The sequence below is a fragment of the Elaeis guineensis genome, chromosome 1, assembly GCF_000442705.2.
Source record: "Elaeis guineensis isolate ETL-2024a chromosome 1, EG11, whole genome shotgun sequence".
NCBI classification, from domain to species: Eukaryota; Viridiplantae; Streptophyta; class Magnoliopsida; order Arecales; family Arecaceae; genus Elaeis; species Elaeis guineensis.
In genome coordinates, this window is record NC_025993.2 from 91,925,948 (window position 1) to 91,944,290 (window position 18,343).

Below are 18,343 nucleotides of genomic sequence, written 5' to 3' on the forward strand. Positions count from 1 at the left end.
TGAAAAGAATTTAAGGCAACACTGAAGAGGGACTACAAGAGAGAGGGATTAATGGAGGATGATGTTACTCATATTTATCCTCTAATATAGATTCTCATCAGTGGATGAAGCTTGTTCATTATTGGTTCTCTGAGAGGGGATAGATAATTATATACACTCATCATATATCTTATGTTATATTGATTACTAATATAGATTGATCATATATATACAAGATATAGCACTCTCTTTACTTTATTTTGTAGGCAAATTCTGATATTGGTAGAGCTATATAAGCAACTCTATCTGTTCCTTATATATCGGGGTCCAAAAGCTATGCGTGATGTAAACAAAAATTCGTATACTTCTTTCAAAATCTTTAGCATATTACAAATTTTTTTAGACTAATTTGATGTATATACGATCCTCACTACTTCTTAGTAATACTGCATATAATGTATCATGTATCATGTATCATGATACTTTTAGATTTTATTGAAACACTTAGAGCTTGTTGATTAAAATTTATGGATTATATATTTTATGAAATTTATGTTTTCTATAAATGGATGAGCATAGGAGAGAGCCAGATCAGGTGGAGTTTTATAGGATGACTCATGTTGATTGAGATGGCCATTTTGTTAGTAACAAGTTAAGAGATATATTTATATGTATTAATAATCATTTAGTACAATAATTTGTAGTTTTATTTTTAAATATAAAATTAATATATATTATTTTTTTGAATATAAGAGAGAGCTTCATCTCTTATCATAGGGCATGTCGGTGAGCCCTCAACATCTGTAGAGGCCAGTCGTGTCGAGGCTCAGGTGATGATAGAGCTACTGGGATCGGACTATTATGGTCAAATGAGAGGTTATAGAGTTAGAGTTACTCTCACTCAGTTATTTGACATACATCGATACACTTAGATGCTAAAGAAAGTTCTAGTAATATGGATATTTATATGCTCAAGGCTCGAATGGAGGTGCATATTGCAGAGCAGTTGGAGGCATGGGTAGAGGTATGAATTTAGAAGCAGCTGGAGGTATTTATGGATTCTTCTAAGATACATATCTTACTATATTTATATTTTTTCATACACTTAATCATTTAATTTATATTATAATTTTTATATTTTTAACTACTAAAATTTTATATCTTTGTTGTAGACTCCTAGTAGTTTCAGTAGTCAGGAGTTGATGATGACATGCTTCTACGGATCACTGATAGCTTGATGTCTCTATATTTCTTTGGAGTTTTATAGATTTCTTTTCTAGTTTTGGATTGTAATTCATGAACATGATGGATAATGTAATCATGACTTATTATGTTATATGGTGTGTTTATTATGACTTTATGTTGGTATTTGAATTTTATTATAAATTTTAGATGGGTTTATATATTGATTATGATGTTATGTAAAGTGTTTATTATGCCTATGCTGGTATTTAAATTTTTTTATAAATTTTGAATATATTTATATAGATTATTTTCAAATTATTATCAATTTTTTTTCTAAAATAAAATATTGTCGATGCTTTAAAGTATCTGTAATGGTTAAAATTATAGTGTCGATAGTTTTAAAAACTTACCGATATTTTTTTAGAAAGCATTGGCAGGTTAAAAAATTTACTGATGTATTTATAAAGTGTTGGTAGTTTCAAAAACTTATCAGCACTTATAGGCGGCATTAGTTGTCGATGCTTTTTAAAAGCATCGGTAGAAGTCGATGCTTTATCGATGCTTTTGAAAATGTTGAGAGATTATTTTGTGATGCTTATAAGCATCAGAAATAGCTGATATATATGCCGACAATGGTCCAAAGTACTATAGTGGGAGAAAGGGGAGGGGAAAAGATGGGTTGCTGGTGAGAAGGAGCAGATGTAGAGGGGGCCATCGTAGAGGGGTAGGACTTATGGATGGGCTTGGAGGAGGAAGAGGATGACGAGGAGAAGTAGATGGAAAAAAGGAGAGGATGGGAGAGGGGATGCTAGCAAGGAATGGATTGGAGGAAGAGAAGGAGGACAAGGAGGAGAAGAGGATAGAGAGAAAGGAGAGGGGGAAGGAATATAAATTGCAAACGAGAAGGGGTAGAGGTGGATGGGGCCACCATGGAGGGAGATTGTTTATGGGCAACTTGGAGGAAGAGATGAAAAATGGATTAGGAGGAATGAAAGAAGAAGGATGAATAGATGGAGGTGGAGTGAGCCATCATGGAGGAGGAAAAATAGATAAGGAGGAAGGAGAGACGGAGGAAATAGGAGGGAGAAGAGGGATGCCTACGATGGAGGAGGGGATTAATCAAAGAGGAGGGAGGATGAAGAAGGTGGAGATAAAAATATTTTTATTATTTTATAAAATAATAATAGTATATGATAGTCACATAATATCATTCCATTATCGAAGATAGATGGCTGGACTACATTAGAATCTATCGATAACTAGAAGAAATAATTTGAAATTTATAAAGTATAGGGGTGTAAGTAAAATTAGACTAAAGTTAACGAAATTTTCTCATAATTTTTTTTTAAAGATAAAAGATGGGATGGAAAGGATTTGATGGGCTTTTCATAGGAGATGGGAAAGAGAAATGCTTTCAATTCTTTTGGTTTACTATTCTTTATTCCAATTTTATTTAATATTTAAATGTATGGATGATATGTGTTGGTGCAAAAATCCGCTTGTGCCGGAGAAGCTGGAGTCGAGGGAGTCGCGGTCGCCGCCGGGACCTGCAAAGGAAGTCTAAACCGGAGGTGGGGTTGCTCCGGCAAGACCCTCCGACGCTCAAGTCAGTTCTCTGCCTCAACAAGAATGGAGTGCTCGAACGGAGAATTTAGCAGAGTTTTTAGGTAAAAATGAGAGCTTATAGAATAACGTATCTGGGGTTTCCCTTTTATAGATGGAGGGGGCAACAGATTGATAGCGACGCCTGTAACCGTCTGGTAGTGGGCCGCCCAGAGTCAGGAGGAATTTATTGCGGAGGGTAGTGGAGTGGGATCATGGCTATCGCCGTGGCTCGCCACGTGGAATCAGTTATGGGGACTGGAGCGGCGTCCGCTGTCGTGACTCGTCAGGGAGTGGGGGACTCGCACAGAATCCGCTGCAGGGAGTGGAGCGGGTCATGGCCGTTAATACGGCCTGTCAGGGAGTAATGGGGCTACGCAGGGTCCGCCGCAGAGAGTGAAGCAGTGGTGTCCGTTACTGTGGCTTGTCAGGGGATCCAGACTTGTTGGCCGAAGTTCGGTTGGAGTCGGTAGCGAGGCCCGGCACCCGTAGGAGTTTGGACGAGGTCTTCTTGCAGTTGGGGGTCGTAGGCGAAGTTCGACTCCCGTAGGAGTCCGGACGGAGACTTCCTGCAATTGAAATAAAAAATGAAGCCCGGCTCCCGTAGGAGTCTGGACAAGGCTTACCAGCGGCAGAAGTCGTGGATGGGGCCCGGCTCCTGTAGGAGTCCGGGCGAAGTCTTCCTTGCTGCAGAAATAATGGACGGAGCCCGGCTCCTGTAGGAGTTCGGGCGAAGTCTTCCTTGCTGTAGAAATCGCGGATGGAGCCCGGCTCCCGCAGGAGTTCGGGCGAAGTCTTCCTTGCTGCAGAAATTGTGGATGGAGCCCGACTCCCGTAGGAGTCCAGGCAAAGTCTTCCTCGCTGCAGAAATTATGGACGGAGCCTGGCTCCCGTAGGAGTCCGGGCGAAGTCTTCCTTGCTGCAGAAATCGCGGATGGAGCCTGGCTCCCGTAGGAGTCCGGACGAAGTCTTCCTCGCTGCAGAAATCGCGGACGGAGCCCGGCTCCCGTAGGAGTCCGGGCGAAGTCTTCCTTGCTGCAAAAATTATGGACGGAGCCCGGCTCCCGTAGGAGTTCGGACGAAGTCTTCCTTGCCGTAGAAATCACGGACGGAGCCCGGCTACCGTAGGAGTCCAGGCGAAGTCTTCCTCGCTGCAGAAATTATGGACGGAGCCCGGCTCCCGTAGGAGTCCGGGCGAAGTCTTCCTTGCTGCAGAAATCACGGATGGAGCCCAACTCCCGTAGGAGTCCGGGCGAAGTCTTCCTCACTGCAAAAATTATGGACGGAGCCCGGCTCCCGTAGGAGTCCGAGCGAAGTCTTCCTTGCTGCAGAAATCACGGATGGAGCCCGGCTCTCGTAGGAGTCCGGGCGAAGTCTTCCTCCCTGCAAAAACCGCGGATGGAGCCCGGCTCCCGTAGGAGTCCGGGCGAAGTCTTCCTCGTTGCAGAAATCGCGGACGGAGCCCGGCTCCCGTAGGAGTCCGGGCGAAGTGGCGGGGGTTCACCAACAGTTGTTGAAAAACGGAAGAGACTCGCGAGGGTCGACCCCGCCAAGAACTTCGGCCGAGGGTATTTTATGCCCAACAATATGCAAAGAGAAAAGGCTGGATAAAATGATTTAGGTACCAAATCAAAATTAAAAAAAAATTATTATCTAAAATTAAAACCTATGAACTACTGATGCAGCCTAGGCCACATTTCGATGGAAAGAGAAAGAAGCATGAAATAAAAAAAAAACAGCAAAGCAAGAAGAAACTCTCTTCTTTGGAGTTTTGATTCAATAATCACAAAATAAACTCAACTGATTAGAATGATAGCCTAAAGAGCTGTATTTATAGAGTGAAAGTCCTAACTAAGCATCAAAAGATATTTGAAATAAATTAGGATAAAGACTAAGATACGAATTAGAAGTTTCAATTCAACTAGGATTTTTTTAGGCTCCTATTGACCTATCAAACAATTGAATTAGGTTTCAAAATTTGGAATGATGGTAAAGCACCAGCCTCATAGAGTATGAAAAGAGCTTTTTTAAATGAGGTCGTAATAGCGATTCTGACACTGGATGAGAAAGTTACGACCGTTCTAGCATTACGTATCAAAATCATCAAGGTCAGATGAAATCAGCCCAGTTTCTTGACCTTTCGAATCTGATTTTTCCTCTTTTGAGCCCGACCCTTTGAATCAAGGGATTTATTGGCTACGGTGTTTGCATCATACTCCTCAGGCTGGAAAGAACTCATCCTCGAGTTTGAAGACTCCAATGCTTCGTGCAAGTAAGAGTAATTCATCAGAAGGTTGATGCTGGTTTTTAGCTTTGGTGTATGCAAATTTTACTTCTTCATCGACATTAGAGTAATATTCTGACGGTTTTTTCAGAATGTATAGGTATTCCAATGACTATCGTAGGTGACACTGTGATCATACTGCTAAGACCTCCTTAAAAGTATATGATCGGCATCCATAGCCACGACATCGTACCAAACTTTATCGAAGTATTTTTGCCTGATGGAAAATGATACAAGACATCAACTATCGACAACTACTTTGCTCCCTTTTCGAAACTATGATAGCTTATAAGGCCAAGGATGCTTTTTCATAATGAAATTCAGCTTAGAGATGGCCTCTTGAGAGATAATGTTCTCGCAGTTACCCCTATCGATGATGACCTTGCAGATCTTGTCTTTAATAGTACAGCAAGTATGAAAGATATTGGTCCACCTTTGATCTTCTTTCTCCTTTTTTGAAGCAAGCAGACTCTTTCGAGTGACTAGAGTTTCTCCTCTATCTCTAAACAGTAGAAAATCATCCTCCTCATTATCTCCTTCGTTATAAGTAGGCTCTTGATCCTTGTCGAAAAATTTATCTTCTTCTATCAGCAACTACTTCGCGAACCATCCAATAGGCTTGTTGCACTTGCTCTACATATTCCAATCTCACCACAATTGTATCACTGTAAAGTTAACAATCCTACCGAGGTTGACTTCAATGACCTTACTTCAACAGTTGCATGAACAAGAGAGGAAGAAACTGTGTTACCAAGCATATCTCCCTGATTCCTTGGCACTTGCTTGCTCTACAGAGAAGGATCAAATATGGGCATGAACCTATAACGTGGCTGCTCCTCAGCAACAACAGCATGATGGTATGCTTCCTTGAATATCCATAAGGAATGCAGCCTTAAGACATCTTGGATCTGCTGTTGTAATCCATCTAGGTACCTTGCAACCATCTACTCCTTGCTCTCTGACAAGTCATTTTTGGTGTCTCATTGGTAGAAGTCCTCCATGAAATCATCCATAGATCTAAGCCTTTAATAGAGATTTTGCAGGTGTTGGTACAGGGACTATATGTTATTGAAAGGCAAAAATTACTCCCACAATTCCTTCTTCATGTTCTCCCAATCCTAAATCTGTGGCTTGCCTCTGCACTTCTTATTTTTCTTCAGCTGTTGCCACTAGGCAAAAGTCCGACCTATTAGCTACAGCATGAGAAGATTCACCTTCTTGTCATCTAGGACCTCCTTGTATTCGAAGATACGCTCGATCTGATCCAATCAATCGAGGAACACCTTCATTTGTAGACTACCTAAATATTCAGATAGATCTACTATGATAGAATTAAACCAGTAGGTTGGTCGCTCGAATGAGTCACCTCAATCTTCACATTGATGGGTGGGAATATCCCTATGGAATGGGTTCTTGAAATTTGAAGGCTCTCCATCAGATCCATGATTTCCTAGGTCCATCTCAAATCTCGCCTCATAGGTTTCAAACTGCTTAGATGTGCAGTTAGTTCCATCACCTCTCTCCTTAAATCTTCACACTCAGTCATCAGATCCTGTTCCCACTGCATGATTTTATCATGGGCTGCTACTGCCTGATTTGCAATTGGTTTTTCTTGTGACCACTAACCATCATCCAGACTATAGAGAAGAGCTTCGCTCAGGATTGATAGGGCTCTGATACCAACTGATGCAGCCTAAGCCATGTTTCATGGAAAGAAGAAGAAGATGCACGAAGTCCGGCTCCCGTAGGAGTCCGGAAGAAGTCCTCCTTGCGATAGAAGTTGCAGACGGAGCTCGACTCTCGTAGGAGTCCGGGCCTTCGACTTCGCTCAATCTAGGGCGAGGTTCTCCTCTTGTCCTTAGCAGGGCTGTGGGGGCATGTATGGGCGTTGCAGGGCCTCTCCCCCCATCCAGTCTAAATGGAACCGGACCTTCGACTTTGCTCAAGTTAGAGCGAGGTTCTCCTCCTGTCCCTAACAGGGCTGTGGGGGCATGTATGTGCGTTGCAGGGCCTCTCCCCCCATCCGGTCTAAATGGAATCGGGCCTTCGACTTTGCTCAAGTTAGGACGAGGTTCTCCTCTTGTCCCTAACAGGACTGTGGGGGCGCATATGGGCGTTGCAGGGCCTCTCCCCCCATCCGGTCTAAATGGAACCGGGCCTTCGACTTTGCTCAAGTTAGGGCGAGGTTCTCCTCCTGTCCCTAACAGGGCTATGGGGGCGCATATGGGCATTGCAGGGCCTCTCCCCCCATCCGGTCTAAATGGAACCGGGCCTTCGACTTTGCTCAAGTTAGGGCGAGGTTCTCCTCCTGTCCCTAACAGGGCTGTGGGGGCGCATATGGGCGTTGCAGGGCCTCTCCCCCCATCCGGTCTAAATGGAACCGGGCCTTCGACTTTGCTCAAGTTAGGATGAGGTTCTCCTCCTGTCCCTAACAGGGCTGTGGGGGCGTATATGGGCATTGCAGGGCCTCTCCCCCCATCCGGTCTAAATGGAACCGGGCCTTCGACTTTGTCGGGATGAGGTTTCCCTTTTGTTTTTGATACAGTTTGTTTGAATTGTCCAAAGACATATAGGTATGCAATTTTCAATTAAAATGAAGTTACTGGTAGTACATCCGTAAGTTTTTCGAGCTCCACGGTCGTGGGAGGTCGGCTCCTCCGAGTTCCTTAAGATAATAAGTTTCGGGCCGGACTACTTCTTTGACTTCATACGGTCCTTCCCAGTTTGGGATGAGTTTTCCTCGGTCCTGAGGTTTCGAGACAGCGGCTCGTCGAAGCACTAGATCTTCCACTCTAAAGGCTTTGTTCTTGACCCGGGCGTTGTAATATCGAGTGACTTTCTGTCTGTAGGCTGCCATTCGAACCTAAGCTATCTCCCGTCTTTCTTCCAGCAGGTCGAGGTTGGCTCTAAGACTTTGCGAATTTTGATGTTCATCGAACGCCACGACTCGTGCCGACGGGAGTTTAAGCTCGATTGGGATGACGGCTTCCGCTCCGAAGGCTAAAGCAAAAGGGGTCTCCCCCGTAGGTAGCCTCTGGGTAGTTCGATACGCCCATAACACATGATAAAGTTCGTCTGCCCAAGTTTCCATCGCTTTTTCAAGCCTTGTTTTAATCCCCTGCAAAAGGGTTCTGTTGGTCACCTCAGCTTCGCCGTTCGCTTGGGGATGGGCTACTGGTGTGAAGTTGTGGGAGATGTTTAGATCTTCATAGAATTCGACGAATTTTGCTCCCACAAATTGCTGTCCATTATCAGTGATTAGGGTTCTAGGCAGACCGAACCTACACATGATCGACTTCCAGACGAAATCTTGTACTTTTGCTTCTGTGATTTTCGCTAGTGGTTCGGCTTCAACCCATTTGGTGAAGTAGTCGATCGCTACAAGGAGGAACTTCCTTTGCCCAGATGCCATGGGGAAGGGGCCAAGTATGTCCATCCCCCATTGTGCAAAAGGCCATGGGGCACTCAAGGGTGTGAGCTCGGTGGCAGGCTGTCTATGGACGTTGGCGTATCTCTGGTGTTGGGTATAAAATACCCACGACTGAAGTTCTCGACGGGATTAACCCTTGCGGGCTCCGTCCACAACTCTGAGGGGGACTCCGCCCGGACTCCTACGGGAGCCGGGCTCCGCCCACAACTCCAACCTCAAGGAGGACTCCGCCCGGACTCCTATGGGAGCTGGGCTCCGTCACCAACTTCAACTGCCGGCAAGCTCCGTCCGGACTTCTACGGGAGCCGGACTTCGCACCCGACTTCAACCGCAAGGGGGACTCCGCCCGGACTCCTACGGGAGCCGGGCTCCGCCCACGACTTCAACCGCAAGGAGGACTCCGCACGGACTCCGACGGGAGCCAGGTTCCGTCGCCAACTTCAACTATCGGTAAGCTCCGTCCGGACTCCTACGAGAGCCAGACTTCGCACCTGACTTTAATTACAGGAGGACTCCGCCCGGACTCCTACGGGAGCCGGGCTCCGCCCACAACTTCAACTCTGAGAGGACTCCGCTCGGACTCCTACGGGAGCCGGGCTCCGCCCATAACTCCAACCTCAAGGAGGACTCCGCCCGGACTCCTACGGGAGCCGGGCTCCGTCACCAACTTCAACTGCCGGCAAGCTCCGTCTAGGAGTTCGGGCTTCGTCACCAACTTCAACTGCCGGCAAGCTCCGTCCGGACTCCTACGGGAGCCGAACTTCGCACCTGACTTTAATTGCAGGAGGACTCCGCCCAGACTCCTACGGGAGCCGGGCTCCGCCCACGACTTTAACCGCAAGGAGGACTCCGCCCGGACTCCGACGGGAGCCGGGCTCCATCGCCAACTTCAACTACCGGTAAGCTCCATCCGGACTCCTACGGGAGCCGGACTTTGCACCCGACTTTAATTGTAGGGGACTCCGCCCGGACTCCTACGGGAGCCGGGCTCCGCCCACGACTTCAACCGCAAGGGGGACTCCGCCCGGACTCCTACGGGAGCCGGGCTCTGTCGCCAGCTCCGACCACTGCCGAACTTCAGCCGATGGATCTGCACTCCCAGGTGCGACACAGCAACCACCACGATCCTGCTCCACTTCCTGTGGCAGATTTCGTGCAGCTCCATCATTCCCTGACAAACCGCTATAACAGCCACGACTCTGCTCCACCTTCTGCGACGGATCCCGTGCGGCTCCACTATTCCCTGGCAGACCGCTATGATGCCCACGATCCTGCTCCACCTTCTGTAACGGATACTGCGCGATTCTTCCATCCTCCGGCGAGTCACGACAACGGACGCCGCTCCACTCCCTGCGGCAGACTCCACGTGGCGCGCTACAGTGAGGGCCACGGGTCCACTCCACTACTCCTCGCAACAAATTCCTCCTGACCGTGGGCCGCCCACTACCAGACAGTTATGAACGTCGCTATCAATCTGTTGCCCCCTCCGTCTATAAAAGGAAAACCCCAGATACGTTATTCTATAAGCTCTCGTTTTTACCTAAAAACTCTGCTAAATTCTCTGTTCGAGCACTCCATTCTTGTTGAGGCAGAGAACTAACTTGAGCATCGGAGGGTCTTGCCGGAGCAACCCCACCTCCGGTTTAGACTTCTTTTGCAGGTCCCGACGGCGACCGCGACTCCCTCGACTCCAGCTTCTCCGGCGCAAGCGAATTTTTGCACCAACAGGATTGGCGCTAGAGGAAGGGCCTGAACCTTCGCAGTACTCTTGTCCTTAAAGGAGCACTCAACGGGACCGCCCTCGGGCATCTCTTCCGATGTCCCCTCCCCCCTCCTTTCTCCACTTGGTCCTTGCTTGATGCCTCCCCGCAAGGCATCCACGCGATGGTCCACGGCCTCCACGGCCAGATCTCAGGCTCCAACCTCCCCTCCTGTTTCTCAACCCCCTCCTCCTCCTCCGGCGGCGGCGGTCGGCGCGGAGTAGTTTGACCTGCTGGCGCAGCAGGTCAGAGGCCTCACAGAAGCTGTGTAGGCTATGCAGCAGCAGCAGCCGCAGGCATCAGTACGTCTGGAAAGGGTGTCTCCGGAACACCAGAATCCGGCGGCAGGGCGGGCCACCTGGGCCAGCCACCCCATCCTTTCTGGGAAAACGAACCCGAGGGTGGAGAGCCCTCAATCGGACCACAACTCCACCCCTGGAAGATCCCTGCCCCCATTCTGCCAGAGGACCCTCGAGACCCGAAGTCGGGAGGACTTCCTAGACCAGAGACTCCAGGAGATGAACCGATGGATTGAAGAACTCCGCCATGCTCCCCCCGCTTATAGTGAGGATATTTGTACTGACCCTCCCTTCTCTCAAATGATCATGCAGGAACCGATCCCGCCAAACTTCAAGCTCCCCCAGTTCGAAAGCTACGACGGGACTTCGGACCCAGTTGATCATCTGAAAGTCTTCCGGACGATGATGCTGCTTCACGGTGCTCCCGACGCCATTCTATATCGGGGCTTCCCATCCACCTTGAAGGGAGCGGCGAAAAACTGGTACTCGGCTTTGAAATCGGGTACCATCTTTTCCTTCGATCAAATGAGCCACCAATTTGTGGCCCATTTTGTCAGCAGTCGGTGCCTCCGGAAGGGTTCAAAGTCCCTCATCAACATCAAGCAGAGGGAAGGGGAGTCCATTCGGGCCTACATCAACCGTTTCAATGTCGCGGCGCTGGAGGTCCGAAACTTGGACCAATCAGTCGCAATGGCCGCTCTGAAGGGTGGCCTTCAGATGAATGACCTTTTGTTCTCCCTGGAGAAGAAGTATCCCAGGGATTTTGCTGATTTGTTGGCTCAGGTTGAAGGATACGCCCGAGCAGAAGAAGCCTTCAAAATGAAGGATGAAGAGACAGCGAGGGAGCGGCAGACGGGAGACTCGAGTAAGCCCGTAATCGAAAAAAGGCCAAGAGAAGCCCGGCCGCGTTCTCGATCCCCTCCTGGGCACAAGCGTGCCCATACTCCACCCCGGGTGCGCAGGCAGAGAAGTCCGGATCGCGGGGTTCGGCGGGGTTCTCCACCGGGGAGATTCCGCAACTACGCCCCCCTCAACGCCTCGAAGGCCCAGGTACTGATGGAGGTCAGGGAGCAGCTCCCTAGGCCGGAGAGGATGCGCACACACCCCGGAAAGTGCAACCCTAACATGTTCTGTCTCTACCACCGCGACCACGGCCATGACACGGAGGAATGCATCCAGCTCTGAGATGAGATCGAGGAGCTCATCCGGCGAGGTCGACTCGACAGGTTCGTCCGATGCAGGCCTGAGGGTAGAGGAGATCGGCCAAGGGCCCTTCCCCAACCTGAACCGCCAAGAAGAGAAAAGCAACCCGGGGATCGGCCTCCCATCGGGACCATCGACTCCATCATCGGAGGGCCTCAAGGAGGAGCAGACCTCCCACAACCGTGGAACTCGGGAAACCTGTAAATGTATCACTTACGATTTCACCTTGAATCTAAATTCCTTTCTACTTAATGTGCTTTTCTCATTTGGCATGGATTTGTCACGATTGGGTATAACCCCTTCAAACGCCTAAAACAAAGTTATGTTAGGAACGGAGAGAGAACCTCATCCTAATATACCTAAAATGAAAGTCTAATTATCTCGAGATCGGATTGGGGGAGAGGCCTTACAACGCCCTAATGTGCCCCCACAGCCATGTCAGGAACAGGAGGAGGACCTCGTCCTGACATGAGCAAAGTCAAAGGTCCGGTTCTTTTAGATCGGATGGGGGGAGAGGCCTTACAGCGCCCTAATGTGCCCCCACAGCCATGTCAGGAACAGGAGGAGGACCTCGTCCTGACATGAGCAAAGTCAAAGGTCCGATTCTTTTAGACCGGATGGGGGGAGAGGCCTTACAGTGCCCTAATATGCCCCCACAGCCATGTCAGGAACAGGAGGAGGACCTCGTCCTGACATGAGCAAAGTCAAAGGCCCAATTCTTTTAGACCGGATGGGGGGAGAGGCCTTACAGCGCCCTAATGTGCCCCCACAGTCATGTCAGAAACAGGAGGAGGACCTTGTCCTGACATGAGCAAAGTCAAAGGCCCGGTTCTTTTAGACCGGATGGGGGGAGAGACTTTACAGCACCCTAATGTGCCCCCACAGCCATGTCCAGAACAGGAGGAGAACCTCGCCCCGACTTGAGCAAAGTCGAAGGCCTGGACTCCTATGGGAGCCGGGCTCCGTCCGCGACTTCTGCAGCAAGGAAGACTACGCCCGGACTCCTATGGGAGCCGGGCTCCGTCCGCAACTTCTGCAGCAAGGAAGACTACGCCCGGACTCCTACGGGAGCCGGGCTCCACCCACGACTTCTGCAACAGGGAAGACTCCGCCCGGACTCCTACGGGAGCCGGGCTCCACCCATGACTTCTGCAGCAAGGAAGACTCTGCCCGCCCTGGCGATGGCCCTTACGTGCCCCCACAAGAATGGGAGGAGAACCTCGTCCTGATGGTGACGAAACCCGACCGCCCAACGAGATCGGATGAAGGGAAAAAGCCCCTCAGCGGCACCTCCACGCTCCTATGCAACCCCGCAAAAAGCGAGGGGAGGGCCCTCACTCTGAGAAGAGGAGAAAAATTAAGAAGGAAGGGTGACGAGCTACGACGGAAATAGATGAAGGATGAACCACACCAAAGACCTAAAGAATCTCATCCCAACAAAGACGGGGAGTCCCTACCAAACACCCCCGACCTCTAAGAAGACTCCCGACACAGGTCAAGAAGACAGCGATGTCCCCGAAGTAATGCGGAGTCCGGACCGCCAAGCTCGGGCTTGTGGCAATGTATGACGAGGAAGGCAAGCTAACGCATCGACGACTGGACGCCTCCCAACGACATCAACATCAGACAAGTTGAACGACAAGAAAAGTTCGGCGGACGATAATTTAATACAATGCGCGGACGAGGTAACACAAAATACTCTTTTTATTCCATTTTCAAAATGCACACTACAAAGCCCGGAAGGCCAAGAAAAGAAAAGCAAAACGACAAAAGCGGGATGAAACAACAAAAAGGGAAGTATATACATGAAAAGACAGAAGGACGAAAAGAGCTCTAAGGAGGCTCTGCTCCCTCCGACCTAGAGTTATCTGCTCCACCCCTCATCCAGGACTGCCTTAGATTCTCAATCTCTTCTTCTAGCTCCCCCCTTCTCTGCAGCGCATCCTGGAGTGCCCGACGAAGTCGCTGGCTCTTGACCTCCGCCTCTCGATGCCTCTTCTTTAAGACCTCGGATTCCGCCTCCGCATCCGCGACGGCCCACTGCTCGTATGCCAGTTGGATCTTCAGTTGTTGCAGCTCGGCTATCTTTTCTCTGAGGGTGACAGAAATCCCTTCAACGGTTCCTCTTAGGGACTGGAGCTCATCAGAATCCCAGGCGAAAGTAAGCTGAGCCCTGTTGGCCAGCTGCCTCTGGAGATGGGCGACTTCGTCGGTCGCCGCCTTGAGTCTCCCTTTATATTCCTCTACCTGCCTGCGCCAGCTGGCCCGATGCACGTCGTGGCTCACCTCGGCGTCCTGAAGCTGCCGCTGAAGGTCAGAGACCTTCTTCGACCACTCCTGGTCGCCGTCAGCCCGAGCCAAGAGTCAGGACGAACTTCCTCCCAGCTGGACGATCTTCCCCATCGCAGCCGACAGTTCCACCTTGAGGGCGCTAATCTTGGCGGCCTGAGCCCAAATTCGGTCGTTGGCGCTCTTCTTGCATTCCGCGAGCTCCTTCGCGAAATCCATCTTCCTCCAGCTATACTCCATGATCCCCTTCACGTGGAGATTCCGAAAGTGGGTGGCCTCCGTGATGGCTTCAGAATGACCTTCTCTCAATCTGCGAAGCTCGCCTTCCATCTTCTTTGATTTCTTTGTCAAGTGAAGGACTTCCTTCTTCAGCCGCTGGATCGTCGACTTCAGCGGGATCTCTAGGGGCAGGGGAAGTGCTTCTGCAGGACACTGCCATCGGAGGGCAAAAGCGTCAAAACATGACTCATCGCAGGAAGAAAAGCAGAGAGAAGAAGGGGAGGGAGGAGAAGCCATCCACGACAAGAAATTCAACTTTATTGATTGGATGATTCTTGAAGACACAAAAAAAAAAGGAAAAGAAAAATTGCGATGAAATAAAAATACAAGGTCGGAGGTCTCAGACCTCAAGGGCGGGGGTTGGAGAACTCGACGTCTCCGGCAAGGGGGCTGCGATAGCAGTGGTGGCTAGCGAGGGACCGACCTCGTCTTCGGACTCCTCGCCTAGGAAGCTGAGGTCGAGCTCCGAAAATTTTCTGGCCACCTTCTCTTGGCAGAGCTCGAACCCCTTGATGAACGCCTCTTGGCCGAATTGGACATTCAGGTCCCTCATCTCCGTGGAGGTCTTGAATTCCTCTACCGCAAGGTCTCTGGCCTCCGAGACCAGGACCGAAATCTGCTCAGCCAAGTTGGCGACCTCGGCCTCCGCCTTTCTCGCCGACTCCTCCAAGGTCTGCCTCTCCTCCTCCCGGGCTTGTTTCTCTCTTTCCAGGGCCTCTTGGAGGGCGACTACTACAGCCGTCTTTTCTTGGAGGCGAACGACCTCGGCCTGGCAGTGCTCCTCCACCTGGACGATGTCCCTCCTCGCACGGTTCATCGCCTCGATATTGGTGAGGAGCTGGTGCTTGATCTGCAAGGGCAGTTAGAGGATCAGAACAAGGGCCGAATAGCCAGGCAACTGAAGATTTGCTTACCTCAAAGAAGGACCCCAAAGAGTCCCAGGCCCGCTACTCAGGATCGGCGTGGTCGATCCTCTCGACGACGTCGGGTAGAATGCAGCCGTCGACCAACCGCCTGATCAAGTCCCTGTCATCGAAGGGATTCTTCGGCCTCTCTTCGGAGCAGAGGGACTCGTCAGCAGCAGTTCGACGGCTACTCACCCTGCGGGCCACCGACTTCCTTCTCTTCCCCCTCTCGGCTACGGGCGCCTTCGTGGAGCGGACCCTCGAAACAGGGGCCCCAGTCGGCGGACTCCTCGAGGAGGTCCGGGGAGCCGTTGCCTCGGCATCCGAGGGAATGTCAATCGCTGGAGCCGCCTGGATGGGTGCGGCCAAGCTCGACTCCTCCGCCCTGGCCCTCTTCGCCGATCCGAAGGTCACGACGCCCTTCCTTTTGTGGGCCCTGAGGCCCCTGGCAAGCATCCGCGCTGCCTCGACGTCCATTCCTAAAAAAAAAAAAAAAAAAAAAAAAAAAAAAAGAGAGAAAGAGAAGAAAAGAAGAAAGAGAGGAGAAAAAGAGAGAGAAGGAAGAAGAGTGAAAAAAGAGAAAGAAAAAGAAGAAGGGCAGAAGAAAAGAAGATAAGTGAAAAGATGAAGTACTCGCAGGATCCTGGGGGCTCAGGCCAATGTTGAACAGAAATTGCTCCCTCAGAAGATTGGGAAGGGAAGGAGCGGAATAGGCAAGAAGCTTCCGGGCAGCCTGGAGGTCATCCTCCCCCATGCTGGGGGCCCGACGGACAGAATCCCTCAGAGAGCCCCAAGGGGGCAGGCCCAGCCTCAGGGTCGGGCAGTGGACGAAGAGGTATTTTCTCTTCCAATTGTGGATTGAAGAAGGGGCACCTTTCAGCAACCCCTTCTTGCCGAACTGGGGGGAGAAGTACCACCAGTCCTTCGCCGAAGGATGGTGCTTGAAAGTATAGAAGTGCCTAAACAGGGAGAGGGATGGTTGGACCTCGACTACGTGGCAAAGGGAGAGAAATCTTACCAAAAACCTAAAAGAATTCGGGACCACAAAAGCCAAGGAGATGTCTAAGAAGTGGAAGAGGGCGACAACAAAGGATGGAAGCGGAAGCCGGAGTCCGGCACGGAATGCCTCCTGATACAGGCAAAAATGACCGGGTGGGGGAGTGCTAGCCCGGTCAGAAGGGCCAGGCAGCTCCAGGTCGTACTCCGGAGGAACTCCATACTGAACCCTTATCAGAAGGAGTTCCTTCGGAGTCAGGGAACATGGAATGGCGCCCGGTGCAAAAATCGGGAGGAGCCCAGCCCCAGACGCAGGTTCATCTACAGAGCAAGGGACCTGGGGGTTTGAGGCGGAAGAACTCTCGGAACTGCAGGGAGCAGAAGAGCCGGACGACATTTCGAATAGCTTCGAATGAGGGCTCTAAAGATCCCGAAGAAGACGGACAGGATGAGGGGCGAGAGGTCACAGGAAACTAACTCGGAAGAGTACCAAAAAATAATGGCAAAGAAGAGGTCCCTAAGCGGCGGGAAGAGAGATGAAGGTGCTGGAACTAACCTAGATCGCTCTGAGGGATGCAGAGGGACGAAGACAGGGACGACTTGAAGGGCGCCTATGGCCCGAGAGGACACCAACTGAAATAGGGCTCTCGAAGGGAGGGCAGACACTGATAGAACTCTGGAACGGACTAGGGTCCCTAAAGGTGGAAGGACGGGTTTAAATAGACCCTGGGATCCGACGCCATAATGATCGCGAATCCCCCCAGGCCAGCCCGCGCCCGACACGTATCCCACTCCCCCGGCAGGCGGCTAAAAGTGACTGACGGATTGGCAGAGTCATTATGGCGTCGTGCCTGGGCCAGTGTACCGGCGAAAATTTTGAAGGGTCCCTTCGTATCGTCCCGATTCGAAAAGACTCCAGCACGTGCACATTTAATGCCAAAATATCTGGGAGCGATCGTGCGCAGGATTCGAGGGGACGACTTCAGCTGCGCCAATCTCTCTGTACTTCCTTCGCTTGAAATTTGAACTCGAAAGTAGGGGGACTGGTGTTGGGTATAAAATACCCACGGCCGAAGTTCTCGACGGGATTAACCCTTGCGGGCTCCATCCACAACTCCGAGGGGGACTCCGCCCGGACTCCTACGGGAGCCAGGCTCCGTCCATAACTCCAACCTCAAGGAGGACTCCGCCCAAACTCCTACGGGAGCCGGGCTCCGTCACCAACTTCAACTGCCGGCAAGCTCCGTCCGGACTTCTACGGGAGTCGAACTTCGCACCCGACTTCAACCGCAAGGGGGACTCCGCCCGGACTCCTACGGGAGCCGGGCTCCGCCCACGACTTCAACCACAAGGAGGACTCCGCCCGAACTCCGACGGGAGCTGGATTCCGTCGCCAACTTCAACTACCGGTAAGCTCCGTCCGGACTTCGCACCTGACTTTAATTGCAGGAGGACTCCGCCCGGACTCCTACGGGAGCCGGGCTCCGCCCACAACTTCAACTCCGAGAGGACTCCGCCCGGACTCCTACGGGAGCCGGGCTCCGCCCACAACTCCAACTTTAAGGAGGACTCCGTCCGGACTCCTACGGGAACCGGGCTCCGTCACCAACTTCAACTGCCGGCAAGCTCCGTCCGGACTCCTACGGGAGCCAGACTTCGCACCTGACTTTAATTGCAGGAGGACTCCGCCCGGACTCCTACGGGAGCTGGGCTCCGCCCACGACTTCAACCGCAAGGAGGTCTCCGCCCGGACTCCGACGGGAGCCGGGCTCCGTCGCCAACTTCAACTACCGGTAAGCTCCGTCCAGACTCCTACGGGAGCCGGACTTTGCACCTGACTTTAATTGCAGGGGACTCCGCCCGGACTCCTACGGGAGCTGGGCTCCGCCCATGACTTCAACCGCAAGGGAGACTCCGCCCGGACTCCTACGGGAGTCGGGCTCCGTCGTCAGCTCCGACCGCTGCCGAACTTCAGCCGACGGATCTGCACTCCCAGGCGCGACACAGCAACCACCGCGATCCTGCTCCACTTCCTGCGGCAGATTCCGTGCAGCTCCATCATTCCCTTGAAAGTAGGGTCGGAGTCTCCGCGCTGCAATCAACAAGGCGTAAGTCAATTTTTCTAGTTTGGT